Genomic DNA, 15917 nt, shown 5'->3' on the forward strand with positions numbered 1-15917 from the left:
TTTTCTTAAAATTAATATGTGTAGAGTATTCTCAGTATGAAATAAAAAATGTCAAGTATAAACTAGCTTTCAAGTAGCACCCAGGCTGGGACAAGCACATCATGAGGGCTCAATAAGTGCTCCTTATCATAATATCAAAGGATGAGAGGTGCCTCATCTACTCTAGCCCTCAGGCATCAGGCTTAAATCATCTAGATAGACAAGATGCTGTCTGAGTTTGGAACATTCTTCAGAAACATATTTATAATCAGTTCTCTTTGAAAACGTCCCTTGTTTTTAAGCAGAATCATGTCTTTATGCACTAAAATCTGTTGACAATCAGAAAGTTTAGATAAAATATTATTTTCTACGTATTTGCTTTTCTATGAGGTGTATTTCCTCTTTTTTTTCCAATCAATATCAGGGTCAAGTTGAGAGACAGTATTCAAATAAAATCTAGTTATTTGTTTCCACATTTTATTCATTTATTCAACAGGTATTTTTAATTAAGTAGCATATTATTTAAATGCTACATTGCAAAGTACCTCAAACTTAGCTATTGCAAATAGCTTAATTATTACCTCACACATATGAACATTTCAGTGAATCAAGAATATGGGAGTAACCAGTCTGACTGGTTCTGATTCAGTCTTCCCCAAGGAACTGAACCTAGCCATTAGCCAGTCCAGTTTTACACCAAGATTTATCTAATAGAGCCTCTGCATACCTATCCTCACTTGTCTGCTATCAGTCCTCAGAATTCCTTCTCTATTTTTCTTCTCGTGTGTGTGTGTGTATGTGTGTGTGTGTGTGTGTGTGTGTGTGTGTGTGTGTGTGTGTGGTGTTGGTCCTAGGGCTTAAACTCAGGTACTGAGCTTTTGTGCTCAAGACTATTATGCTATTAATTGAACCATAGCTCCACTTCCAGCGTTTTTTCTTTTTCTTTTCCCCCCCCAGTGCTGGTACTTGAACTCAGGGCCTGAGCACCATCCTTGGCTTCCTTTTGTTCAAGGCTACCAGTTTATCATTTGAGCCACAGCACCACTTCTGGCCTTTTCTATATATGTGGTGCTGAGGAATAGAACCCAGGGCTTCATGTACATGAGGCAAGCACTCTACCACTAGGCTATACTCTGAGCCTCTCACTTCCAGCTTTATGATAGTGTGGCTCAGATGGTAGAGCATCAGTTTTGAATCAGAAAGCTAAGCAAAGCTTAGTACTGGCACAGAGAATGGACTGGGGGCACTTAAGAATTTTTCACCCATATGACTGCACTATTTTGCAACTTTCTTGAATATGTAATTATTAATAAAAAATATTTCCAAGTGAATGAAAAATTAAAACATTGCTAGTTTGTCAACTTTCCACCAAATCTTGACCAAATCTTCCTGGAAATATCCTTCTAAAGAACAAGGACAAATATTGTAGTCATTCATTAACTTTGATTTATTGCACACACACAAATTAGGCACAATAAAAATTTGATATGCATTTTGTATGGAACATTGTGATTTTGTAGTATGTTAAATCAATTTTATGTGATTTGCTATTTTATAATTCTATTTTAGAGGATGTTCAAAATGCACCAACTCCTACAACATTTCAGGCAAACTACTAGTCACTGCTTTCAAAATCACTTTGCTAACTCCATTTCACTTCTAACTGAGAAATTCATATTGCAATGTAATTTTTCCTATAATAGAGTGCAAATATGCTGTACACACATGGGAGATTTAGTCCAGGTATGTTTTAAGTCAAAGCCTCCTTTATTTCCAGTGTAGAAAACTATAGACTATTTTTCTGTTTTATGCTCAATAGGAAAGCCATTTATAGGGGCTTGACATTGATACTTTTAGTATAATCCTGGAAAAATTTGGTCATTAATTCAAAAGTCAAGAACCTTAACTAACTTTTACCCCATTTTTTTGTGCAGAAATTAGTCTGACTTTCAAGAACTTTATTTTCAAGAATTTAAGAATTTTAAGGACAGGGCTTGAGGCCTGATTTTTCCTATTACAGGCTGATGGTTTTCCCAGTGCTATGACTTCATCTCCTAACAGTGTCATCCAACCCTACTCTACGCAACTCCCAATGGAGAGATGGAGGCACTGTGGCTACCTCTGAGTATAATCACACTGGTAAATATTTAACCAAATATCTACCTTTACTATGGAGTCCTTGTGTATAAATTTGGAATAATAATAATGTATTCCCATCTCTTTTACTACCCTCAGTTGTATAAGTCTGTGGCTTTATATGGCCTTTAAAATCATTTGCTACCTGATGGGAAAGATATGTATACTTTTTATATATTTCTTGTCAATTGACACACTTCCTAAGCGGGCATTCTACCACTTTAGCCATGCCTCTAGCTGGCATTTTTACTAATTATTTTGGAAGTGGGATCTAGTAAACTTTTCTTCCTGAGCTGGTCTCTAATCACTATCCTCCAGATCTCATCCTCCTGTGTAGCTAGGATTACAGAGGTGAGTCCCTGGGTCCCAAATCTTTACAGATAGTTTTGTATTGCCCACAAATGCTATTATAAAGACCCAATCTCTTTTCTTTTCTCTCTTACTCTCTTTTGCTTTTTTCTCTCTTTTCCCTATTTTTCTCATCTTTCTTCCCCTATGTCTCCCCATGTCTCAATCTTGTGCATGCTGGCAAGCAGTTTGCTTTCCCCCCAAGAAACTCCTTTCTGCCTGAACCATGTGGCGGGATTTCTTTCCTGGGAATCTTACAACTGTTCTGAAACTCAGGAGGGGAAAGAGTCAGGAGTTTCTGGATTCTCTCCTTCTCCTTCTCTTCTGAGGGTTAATCCAGGTCCTTGAAGGCTCCTCCTTGTACCAAACTTCCCAGGAGGAACCTCACTTTGGACTTCTAGCCTTTACCATTGCTGGATATGTGTCCACCACATCTTTCTATGTCCTTTACAGCCCCTGCCTCATGAGGCTTCTTCCAGGCTTCATTCAAGAACTGGCGTCTACCACCAAGGGACCCATTCTGTTTGCCTTCTCCGGGAGGGGACACGTCCATGCCCCTTCCCAGGAGGAAGTAGTCAGAGAGAGCCAGAGCCATTTTAAAAATAATTATTCAGAGGCCAGAATGAAAGCTCCATCCCTGGGAGGGGCTCCATGCTGATGCCCCCCACCTGTTTAAGTCTGTGCCCAGGATCTGTGTTACCTAGGTAACAGGCACACCTGGAGGCAGTTACTTCCTCCTTCTCTGAGGTCACTTCCAATCCACCTGCCCATTCCTCCCACCTTTCCCTATATAATCTGATACAACATGAGTCCCTGCACTCTCTTACCTTTCCTCTCCTTCTCTCTCTTGCTCTTTCTCTCTTTCCTTTTCTCTCTTTCTCTTTTTCTCTTTTTCTTCTCTTTCTCTTCTTCCTTCCCCTCTGTCTCCCCAAGCTCCATCTTCTGCATGCTGGCTGGCAGTTTGCTCTCCCCCCAATAAACTCCTTTTAAAAAATAAAGATTTAAATGGTGCTTGGTAGAAGCAACAGCAAAAACCTTTCCTCATCTCTTTTAGAAAGTTTGCCTTGGCAATGAGGTAAAAAACTCCAGGCTGACCATAGACACTTGAGAAAATAATTACTAGCATTCATTTAAAAACTGAGAGTAGTATATATAGTCATGTGTTAGGCACCCCAGTCTGGGTGCCTCAAATAATTGACATGGCCTAGATATAAATTCCATAGTCTTTAACTTTTCTTTTTCCTTGGCCCATCTTAACTTTTGCATTACTTTCCCCCATTACTACCTGGACAATTGCCCATTCACAGGACATAATCACCACTTTTTTTGTTTTCTTTTGCATCAGAACATTGTCAACAATTCTATACCCATAGCTGGAATTAGATTTTCTATATGAGTATTCTTTGGGGTGGCTTACTCTATTCTAGTATTGAATGTCTATATTCTTCACTCAAATGCTCATTATTTTTCCAGCATCAAAGACTATAAACTAACATTGACATATTATTGATTCTATACTACAGACCTCATTCCACTCCCCATTAGCTCCTTTGTGAAATATTCATAATTACATGTAATCACAGAATCTCACAAAGGTAGGAAGATGCCAGATGGAAAATAGCATACTGCACATGATTATACTGACAACAAGAAGAAAGTGGACAGGATGAGTCCATACCAGTGATCAGTAAGGTATGAGAATGGAGGTGATGGTGGGTCATGGTGAGTGAAGTAGGACACTAGAAGGACCTTGGGACATAGGAAATGATCTCTTTCCTGATCAAAATACTGTTACATGGCTGTGTTCAGTCTGTTAAAATTCAAGGCAGCTTAAAAACAGCATAGTGAGAAAATGATTATTAATAGTTGTATGTGCAGCTAGGGGAGCCTGAAGCTACAAATAGAGTGTTGTTTTGGTCAACATCACAAGTTCCCTGTGGACCTGGCATTTGATCCAATTTACATCCAGGACCCAGTAGTCTAACCACTCTGATACACACTGCCAGCCTGGAAATGAGAACTTCCATAGAATTCAGTGGAAGGCATTCACTAGGCTTTCCAAATAACTGATAACACTACTGAGGAAAGTTTCCATGTCTCACTTTTATGCAGTCTTTATTAGAAATGCATTACTTAGATCCAAATCATAAAGTTTAATGCATAAGATTAGTAATAAACTATGCAAAATCACTGTGATCTAAGTAGACAATATTTTATACACCATAATTATATGTGCAAAACAACATATTATGACATTCATCTAAAAACACAAAAATAAAATGTGGGACTCAAATTGTTGAAGCAACTGTACTGATGTGCTATATCTATTCTAGCAATGTTAATAAGGTTTGCCACTATATGAATGAATATAAGGCACTTTTATTTAACAAGTATATTTTACACTTTGAGCAAAGCAGTATGTTTAAGAACACAACTTACCCTGAACTTGAAATTATATAATATTTTTATAAAAGGTTATTGAATAATTGTGATTTGCCTGTGTGTCCATCTGAATATTTTAATGCTGGCATTGAAACCCTGGCCTCAGCCATACTAAGCATGCATTCTACCACTGAGCTATATTCCCAGGTTATAGATGTTTTTATTGGAAATATAGACTTATACAATCACAGTGGATAAGTATCTTACAAATAAATGCCACTTTAGCACATGGTATAAAATAGTTGTCATAGATTGACAAGTGATTTCTTCTGATTGACTTCCAACTATTTCTCATTAGCATAGGGAATTAAATATTTACTCAAGGTGATTTTGATTCTTAGGAAGAAACTAGATGTAGTACTCTGAAACCTGATGAGCAACTCAAAGCTTCAACAAAATCTACATATTCTGTCCAAATCATTTTAGCTAATAAGGATAAAGAAGATTATTTTCAAAGAGGTTTATAACCACATCCTTTGGGTTAGTGTTAAACGAGTTTTAGTAAATTCACGCTTTTGAGCTCCATTACTAACATTTACTAACAAATCCTAAAATGTAAAAAAAAAAACACCCACTGATCATCTAATTCTTAGTTATGATATCTTTAGTAAGGCATCTATCTTAAGTCCAATAGGTACATGACATCTGTATGAAAATGTTCAAATTATAAATTTACTTTTTATTAAATGTAGCACAGCACATGTTCTGGATAGGCTAAAATTTTAATACATATCTTTAAAACATTAAAATGTTACTTATTGAATGTTCATGAAGTACAAACCTTACACAAGTGTTCTTGTGTAGCAAGGGCCCTAATATCTAATTGGAAACTGTAAGAAATATAATGTCATTAAATGAAATGAACTTAGACAGGTTCCCTAAATTTCCTAAACAACCTACAGCTAAGAAGGAAGTACCCATAACAGGTTAATGGCATCATTCTGAAACATGAGGTATAAGGCATAAATCTGCCATACACAGCAAGATGTACAATAACTGAAGGAACACATACAGGTGTGATAACCACTTCTCTGGTACTGGTGTCCATTACATGTGAGTACTTTTTCCTTAAGTCACTACAGACTGTTTGCCTATATTTCACTCAAGGCTAGAACTTGTGTGTTATCCATTGTAATTTAGGGAAGACTAAAAGTTCTGCATGAAGACGCATTTAAGTGATAACATGACTATTACCTTAAAAAAGACTGCATTTTAATCAATGATGTAGATAAATATGAAACCGATTTATCTGTAAATATGGTTGATTTGTAGCAGTAACCAGTTTAGCATGCTTAACAGAATCCATGCAAGAAAGAGCTTTTAATCACCACAAATGCTTAAAAACATCACAATAAAGAGATATTGGGAAACTTATTGGTAAAATCCAATGTTCTTTGACAATATATACATGTGATAACCTGAAAATGAGAGAGTTTTCTTGGTCTCCTAAAGAGGATCTATGAAAATTCCACAGCTGATAATATACTTATCAGTAAAACACTAAACTCTTTCCCCTAAGATTAGAAACATGATAAAGATGTAGGTTTTGACCATGTATTTCTAATATTTCATTTTGACAGCAGCCTGAGAAAGTGTGGAGATGACAAATTCTTAGATAATGAAAATCGTTAAAAGGAAAAAAAATCTATTAGGAGAAATCAAAAGAATTTAGTAAACTAGGAAAGTACGAGTTTCAAATAAATATAATCATCATTTTCTATGCTAATAATGAACAACCCAGATGTGAACTTATGGAAGTAATTGCATTTAGAATGACAATGACAGATACCTAAAGCCTAATCTTTAAGGTACTTTTATTTTTTTGTTTATAAATTTTTGTTATCTTTTAACAGTTACACCAATGGATTGCTATTTAATATGCCAGTATATGAGTACAATGCAGCTTGATCAATATCAATCCTTCCATCTTTCTCCTCCATCTCTTTCCAACCCACATACCTCCCCAAATTACCTGGCTCTACTGTAGGTGAATAAATATCACAGAAGAAAAACAACCATCCAGCGCTCTGAAAGAAAAAAAAATAGTATCTTCAAGACCCCACAAAAAACATAGACTCTATGGTTTCCCTCATTGGTAATAATTAGTATATGTCTAGGATAGTCCTAGCAGATGATCACAATAGCTCAATAGCTATGTACACATGATCACATAAGATGATGCTAAGTGAAGTGAACTCCAAGTTATGGAAATAACTGGTTCATTATTGTTGTTATTATTTTCAATGTAGTATGTGAAATTATTCCATTTTCTTTTGTTTTTCTTCCCTATGGTTTTACCTCTGTTGTCACTGTATCAGGGTACCTTGGGTATTGCATATATGTTTGTATGAATCAGGGAAGGGGAAGGGAACATCAAAGTGGTGAGACAAATAGTAAAAGGTGAACCAATCAACAGAAATACTTACAAAACAATATGCTATAAACCAACTGTACAACTTGGGGGGGGGATTGGGGATGAGGAAACATGGGAGAAAAATGAGGGAAGAGTTAACAAGTTTGACAAGAAATGTACTCACTGCCTTATATATGAAATTGGAACCCTTCTCTACATCACCTTGAAAATAACAATAAAAATAAAACTAAAAAAAAGAATCCTAAATTCCAAGAGTTACTGTGATGGATCTATGAAATCATTTATTAAATCTGTAATAAAAGTCCTATGAAGTAAAAAACAACAAAATAAGAACAAAAGCATAAACAAGAAAGTACCTGTATGTCCGGAGCAGAAGAAATGACTGAGAATTCCTTATAGGATAGTGTAATTACTTCAGGTTTATTCTACATTTGATCAGGGAACTACTGAAAGCTTCTGTACAGGGAAGCTGTTTGGCCTTACATATTTTGTAAACAAGTTAATGTAGCTGTTCTGTGTAGAATACACATATCACTTGTCTAGAGAGAAATTAAACACCCTGGTAGAGAGATAAGACTTGTAGACTTTGACTCCTGAGGATGATAGAAAAGTAATGACTTGTAGTTGAATTTGGAATATATTTTGGTTACACAGACAACAGAAGTTGTTCATGAATCTAATTTGGGGACCCGTTGGCCATGGAATTTTTCCCTTAAGCATATAGATTAATGTTTACATCATTTATGGAGGAAGTTAGTACTGGGAATAGGAGAAGGTTTTAAGTGGTAAAAACTGTTACATTTTTTTGTCTTCTTATATTTGAAACATAGTTATTCTCCAAGTAAACATGTCATAACTACTACTGCATATATCAATTTGAATTTCAAGGTAGATATCAAGGATGAGTACATATATTTGGACTTCATTGTTGTTGAGATAGTATTGAAAGCCACTGTCTCCCATAAGGACAAAAAGAGAAATATGAATAGAAGACAGACAGGAGGGTGGATATAGTATTAGGGCTTTGTAATTGTTATTTTAAAATATACAAAATAATTATTGTTACTTTTTCTTTTAAAAAAATCATTACACATGAGAGAGACACCCAGTATGATAGGAAGGAAACAAGGAGAGTGTTTTATCTTGTCAATTCAGTAAAACAAATGTATTTAGGATGGCAAAGTAGTGTCAAAAAATGCGGTAGATATTCAAATAAGATGAAAACTATAAAGTAGCCATCACTACAGCTCCACAGGAATATTTGGTAATCTTGATAAGGGTTCTTTCACAAGATGGAGTGGTGATAAAATAAAATGATGAAGTAATAAATGAATTTTGTATAAGAATTAGTTCAACATTTGGTTCAATGTTGCTCTTACATCAATAATTTTCATGCATTTCCTTAATTACAGTTATTGGTTCTGGGAAGAAAGTATGTATAAGGTAACAGAAGCCTAATATGTATTTCTAGCTTTTGGAAAGAATATGAGTACCAACAAAATAATTCTCAGTATTATGCTACAAGTATTTCAGAACTGTTACTACAGTAAGGGAACATCTTGAAGTCACCATAGCAGGTGTGTGTGTATGTGTGTGTGTGTGTGTGTGTGTGTGTGTGTGTGTGTGTGTATACTGGGAGAAAAGGTATATCATAGAATTCTGAATATTACAAGGCAGAGGTAAAAGATACTATGAAATGGCCCTTGGTTGTATAATCGGTTATGTATATGTGTGTCTCTGTGTTTGTGTGCACACGATACATGCACACAAATAGTGGGGCTTGAACCCAAGTCCTCATACTCTCATTTGGTTTGTCATTCAAAGTTGGTACTTACTACTGGACCCAGAACCTGGTGGCTTAACCTGAATACTAGTTTAAAAGCCATGTTTAAAAATGATACTGCATTTGAGCTTGTGCTTTTGAGTGCCAGTAAATTCTCTTTTGGTTGAAACCATTTAAGCTTACTTTATATTTTTAGACAATAATAAAAAATTGACTGATACAAGAACCTTGTATTTCATTGCTTCAAACATAAATTGATAGCCAGGCACCAGTGGCTCACACCTGTGATCCTAGCTAATTAGGAGACTGAGATTTAAGGATCATGCTTTGAAGCCAGCCCAAAAAGTCTGGGAGACTCTGACCTCCAATTATATGACAGAAAATGCCAGAAGTAGTGTCATGACTCAAATGGTGAAGCACTAGCCCTGAGTAAAAAGGAGTTCAGGGACAGCCCCCAGGCCCAGAGTTCAAATGGGAGGACCAGCAAAAAACAAAACAAAAATCCTACAGAAGCCATAAACTGATATTCACATTTTAAATATTTTCCTAATGGATGATAATGTATTTTCAATCAAATATATGGTAAGTACTAACTGGCTAATAGTGATTTTAGGAAATCCAGAATATACAATTAATTCAAGTATCCCTGATCTCAAAATGTAAAAAAAAAAAAAAAATGTATCTTTGAAGTAATAAGTATGATACATATTCAGCATTAGTATGATATATATGCATATATTACATTATATGCATGGTGTTATTATGTAATATTATATGTAATAGAGTATAACCAGATCTATCATAATCCTCATTTAGTAGATAAAAGTATGTCCTAAAGTTCACCTTGTCTACAAACAGTTTACATATGACTAATAATTACTTAGACAATGAACAATTTCATTTGTTGTTGAGAACACATTCTGGTTATCTTTCTTCTTAGGAAATGAGATGAAAAATGTGTAATTATCACTGAAAATTAGATAAAGAGAACCAAGAATTTAATCCCAATAAACATAAACAAGAAAATTTCAGAAAAATGTAACAGTCTGTATGAGGTCCAAAGCACCTGTGATTTTAGCTACTCAGGAGGCCCAGATCATAGTTTGAGACTAGCCCAGGTTTAAAAAAAAAATAGCAAGAACCGTATTAATAAGCAGGTATAGTGATGTGTTCCTATAATTACAGGTACATGTGGTTAGGAGGACTGCATTCTGAGGTCATCCCCAGGCAAAAACACAAGACCCTATCTGAAAAATAAGACAAAAAGTGTTACTGGAGGTAATTTAAGTGTTACAGAGCTCCGGCCGACTAAGCACAAGTCCTTGAGTACAAATTCTAGTCCTATACCCTCCTGAAAAAAAAAATCTGGAATACACAACTGTCAAATAAAACCAGCAAGCACTCATTATAAATTATTCTGAACAGTGCCAATATTAACTGGAGCAGATATTTCCTGAGAATGCAAGTTTATAATAGCAAACATTTTTCTTTCCCACAAGAAAATCATGGAGGACCAGGCATGGTGGTGCATGCCTAAAATTGCAGCATTTAAAGATGAAAGCAGGAAGATCCCAAACGTCAGGCCAGTGTGGGCTCCATAATGAAAGCCTGTAACAAAAACAATTACATAAAGACATAAAATAAAAGATAAAGTAAATACATACAAAATTAAGGAAAAGTAGATGATAGACCAATATTAACAGCATAAAATAAATGAGTATTGAGATGACTGACACCAATTGGCAGCCTTTGGCAAGCAAAGGTGATATTTTGTTTCATTTAGTTAACTAGCCCAAACAATGTTGAATAAACCAGATGTCAATTCCCATTGGAATTGGAAGGATCAACTAGACTTTACTACAAAAAGGATTACAGGAAAGGTTAATGGGATTAAAAAAAATGGCCCTCAGACTGAGTGTCCCACTTACTGAACATGACATGTGACTTCCTTTCACACAGATCCAGACTCCTGTTCCTGCTGCTCCCTCACCCACACCAACACCTGATGGGGCTCCTGGAGAGACTGTAGATGCAGTCCAAGCTGCTGTGGAACAAAGCTTCACTGAAATGGGGCTTGGGTCATACAGCCCAATGAGACTGATCTAGAACTTACTAGAATTTATGCATGTTGAAGTGGGCCTACCTTGGTGGGGGGTCCATTGCTACATGTAAGGGGACTATATCTGGATAAGAGTAGAGGAATACAGACTTTAAAATAGCAATACAGCCAGGTATAGTGGCATTTGCCTGTAATACAGCAACTAGGAGGAAGAGCACAAATCCAAGACATAGTAATAAAATTCTGTGTCAAAAACAAAAATACAGCCAGGTGCTGACAACTCACACCTGTAATCCTAGCTATGTGATGGTGGAGGTTTGAAGCCAGCTTGGGTAGGAAAGTCCAGGAGACACTTAGCTCCAATTAATTCACAAAAGCTGGAAGTGGAGCTATGGCCAAGTGGTGGCAAACTAGCCCTGAGCAAAAAAGCTCAGGGGAGGGGCTGGGGATATAGCCTAGTGGCAAGAGTGCCTGCCTCGGATACACGAGGCCCTAGGTTCGATTCCCCAGCACCACATATACAGAAAACGGCGAGAAGCAGGCGCTGTGGCTCAAGTGGCAGAGTGCTAGCCTTGAGCGGGAAGAAGCCAGGGACAGTGCTCAGGCCCTGAGTCCAAGGCCCAGGACTGGCCAAAAAAAAAAAAAAAAAAAAAGCTCAGGGGCAGCATCCAGGCCCTGAGTTCAATCTCTAGTACTGGCACACACACACACACACACACACACACACACACACACACACACACACACACAGGAGTCTGAAGGAAGGAAACAATAGGGTTAGAACCTGAAAATTGACTCTTGTGTGAATAGGTCAAGAAAATTCAGGAATCAAAAAAGTATTAAATGAGGGATAGAGGGGCTTAGTGGTAGAATGCTTGCCTATCATGCATGAAACCCTGAGTTGGAGTCCTCAGTACAACATAAACAGAAAAGGCTGGGAGTGGCACTGTGCCTCAAATGGTAGAGTGCTAGCCTTGAGCAAAAAAGCTCAAGGACAGTGCCCTGAGTTCAAGCCCCAAGACTGGCAAAAAAACAAAAATGAGGGTTAAAATCTCATGATACTTATATGCATTCTACTGTTTACTAAAGAACATAAAATCAGGGGCTGGGAATATGGCCTAGTGGCAAGAGTGCTTGCCTCCTACACATGAAGCTCTCGGTTCCATTCCCCAGTACCACATATATGGAAAACGGCCAGAAGGGGTGCTGTGGCTCAGGTGGCAGAGTGCTAGCCTTGAGCGGGAAGAAGCCAGGGATGGTGCTCAGGCCCTGAGTCCAAGGCCCAGGACTGGCCAAAAAAAAAAAAAAAAAGAAAGAAACACCATCCAGGACAACCAGTTTGTGATACTTCAATGATGCAATAAAAGAATTCTATTAAAAAAAAAAAAAAGAACATAAAATCACTTCATCGGGGATTGAGAAAGCATAGATACTTGAATGTAAGCAGGGAATTGGAGTTAATGGTCCTTTTTGTGCATGTGTATGTATGTATATATGTATGTATGTATGTATGTATGTATGTACCAGTTCTAGGACTTGAATTCCGGGCCTGGATGCTGTCCCTGAGCTTTTGTGCTCAAACTAGCACTACACCACTTGAGCCACAGCTCCAATTGTGGCTTTTTTTGTGGTTAATTGGAGATAGTCTCTGAGACTTTCCTACTGGGCTGGCTTTAAACCTTGATCCTGAGATCTGGCCTGAGTAGCTAGGATTACAGTTGTGAGCCACCAGTGCCTGGCTTAATGGGCCTTATTAATGAAGAAATTGCCCTCATCTATCAGACATTTAAATTGAGCTACTCACCATGTCCTTTTTCCCCCCTGTGGGACTTGAACTCCAGGCCTGAGCACTGTCTCTGAGCCTCTTTCTGCTTAAGGCTGTGCTTTACCACTTTAGCCACAGTGCCACTTCTGTTTTTTGTTTGGTTAATTGGAAGTAGGAATATCACTGGGATTTTTCTGCCCAGGCTGGCTTCAACTGCTATCCTCAGATCTCAGCCTTCTAAGTAGTTAGAATTACAGGCATGAGCCACTGGCATCTGGCTCCCTGTTTTGTTTTGTTTTTTGTTGTTGTTTTTTGTTTTTTATAAGACCGAAACTATGCTTTGAATTATGTTTTTCCTAAATCTTGCTTCATTTATCTCTTCTTTGCTGTGTCATTTTATTTTGGTTTTGAAATCTCACTGTGTTGCCCAAGCTGGCCTCAAATACACGAAATTCCTGCCTAGTATAGCATCTACCACCATGCCTGACATATGTTTTTTACTGCTATACCTATGTGTTACTTGAGGGAAATTTTCTTTCCTTCATACCTGCTTCCTATTTCTTTCTTCTTCTTTTCATAGACTTTATGTAAAAGAATGTTCTGTGTACAGTAACCTATTGCTTTCCATTTATTCTTTGGCCCCCAACAGTCTAGTTTTCTAAAATATCACCTTATTCTTAACTGCCAGTGACATCTATTGCCAATCCGTTTTTTTTTTTTTTTTTTTTTTTACTATAATACTTGGCCTTTCTGCCTCAGACACTAGAACTTGAAAATCTATCCTTTGGCTTTTGTGAAAATTTGTCCTGATTTTCTTGTGTGACTATCCCTTCTTGTCTCCATTACATGATACACTAATCTAATTCTTCAGTTCTGGCTTCTGGGTTCTTACTCTTAGATTCCTGGGTTCTTCTCAGCACAGACCCACTTAGATGTCTACAGATACCATGAACAGTACTTGTGGGACTAACTAGTAAGTATGATGTATACAGAAAGGAATAGAATAAAAGACTTAAAATAGCCACCAGATTCCTTCCTACTCCAAGAGATTTTTAGATCAGTGACTCAGACATTAATCTAGGAACTCCCAGCTTTTGCTGTTTCCTCTGGACCTTGTGAATCTTTTAGCATAAAATGTGGTACCAGCAGGCTTTTCCTTTACCCAGGCAGCTTTATTTGTCTATAGTGTGTGTTGTGTGTATGGGCCAGTCCTGGAGCTTGGACTCAGCCTGGGTGCTGTCCCTGAGCTTCTATGTTCAAGGCTGGCAAACTGCCACTTGAGCCACCATTCCCTTTCAGGCTTTTTGGTAGTTAATTGGAGATGTGAGTCCTACAGGCTTTCTTGGCTAGGCTTCAAACCATGATCCTCAGATCTCAGCCTCCTGAGTAGCTAAGAATACAGGTGTGAGCCACCAATGCCCAGATTACACTTGTTTTTTAGTTGAGTGTGTATATGTATGTATGTATAGTTTCTACAGTTTCTTTTAGGGGTTGAAGTTTCCATTAACAGTAACAAAAAAAGGTTAGAGACCAGAACATACAAAAGGAGCATCTATCAACTTTTTGTTCAAGAATACAGAGGATCCTTGATTAGCTTAGAGAAGTTAATGCTAAGTTTTTGTGATGCCAAAGCAGAGAACCAAAAAAAAAAAAAAAGCATAGAAATAATATAAAAAAAGAAAAAATGGTCTTCATACAGGGAAATATATACCTAAGTATTTGAAAAGCTTAGATGTCTGAGTTAACTTTGATTTCAAGTGTGCATATACACTTGAAATATAGTCCTCTAATTTATAGGTAGAGTATATAGTGACAATAGCATGAATAAATTGATATTTAAAATTTTACCATCAAAGTTAGATATATAAAACACACCTAGAACACTGTAATTATATGGAGAAAGAGATGAGTATCTCTATCTCTTCCTATATTTAGATAGATTATATATGTATATATATATAGAGAGAGAGATGACAGACAGATGGATAGATGATTGATAATTGAGAAATCTCATAGATAAGGTATAGACAATTAGATGATAGACAATTGATAGTTGTTAAATCTGATAAATACATGACAGACGACACAGACACATAGAGAGGGGAAAGGACAAGAGCAAGTTGGGGAGAAAGAGAAGGAGGTTGGGTGAAGGAAAACAGTGGGAGGGGGACATATATCCAAGATCTAAGAAAAAGTAGTAGGGAATTAATGGCTTTAAAGATAATAAATTCGGAGACTTCCGGGAAGACGGCAGAGGAACAGCAGAACCCTAGCTGAGCTCCCTCTGACATCGCAGTTTTCCTATCCCACAGAAACTTTTACCCCTAGAAAGACAGCAAAAGTAAGTTATAACAGTACAGGAATTCTGGCCAGGAAGGAAAAATTGATTTTGCTGGCTGGAAAACACAGATTTGAGTTCTGGGCAGCGACTCGCAGACACGCCAGTGCTGGCGCTGGCACAGTGCCCCACACTCCGCAGCTAAAGCTCTCAACAGTGACCGGGGAGAAATCCTCCAGGCGGCGGTGTACAGACAGATCTCAGGCTGAGTATGGATGGGCCGAAATCGCAGAGAAAGCGTGAGTACCTCCACAAAAGACACTGTCACTTGCGCCCACAGAGCAGCTAGCTCCTTCCCCAACCCCTGAGCAAAGCACCATCTTTGACACTGGCCTAGGGTCAGACCAGACTGGAGCTAAAGACCCGCCTGGGGCAAAGCGGCCATCTTTGAGAAGGGCAAGAGGGACCGACCAGTGACAGCCAGCTCTGCCCAGGAGTACGACCCCTGCCCAGGCAGGGGGTGGGGGCTTGTCCTGGGCCTTAGCTCAGCTAGAGGTGGCCTGCCCGGACTGCCAGAATTCCTCAATTAAATGCAAAAGCAGTGAGCAGCTACCATACCAGCGGCACAGAACTGCCACACGGGAGAACAAACAGCTCCCGAGACAGAGAACAGTCCCATTTAGAAGCCCAATTCCCAGCCCGAAATGGAGCTGAAATCCATACCCTGCTCTACCCAGGAGGCCGCCCCACCCA

Source organism: Perognathus longimembris, chromosome 7 (assembly GCF_023159225.1).
Source record: "Perognathus longimembris pacificus isolate PPM17 chromosome 7, ASM2315922v1, whole genome shotgun sequence".
Lineage (NCBI taxonomy): Eukaryota > Metazoa > Chordata > Mammalia > Rodentia > Heteromyidae > Perognathus > Perognathus longimembris.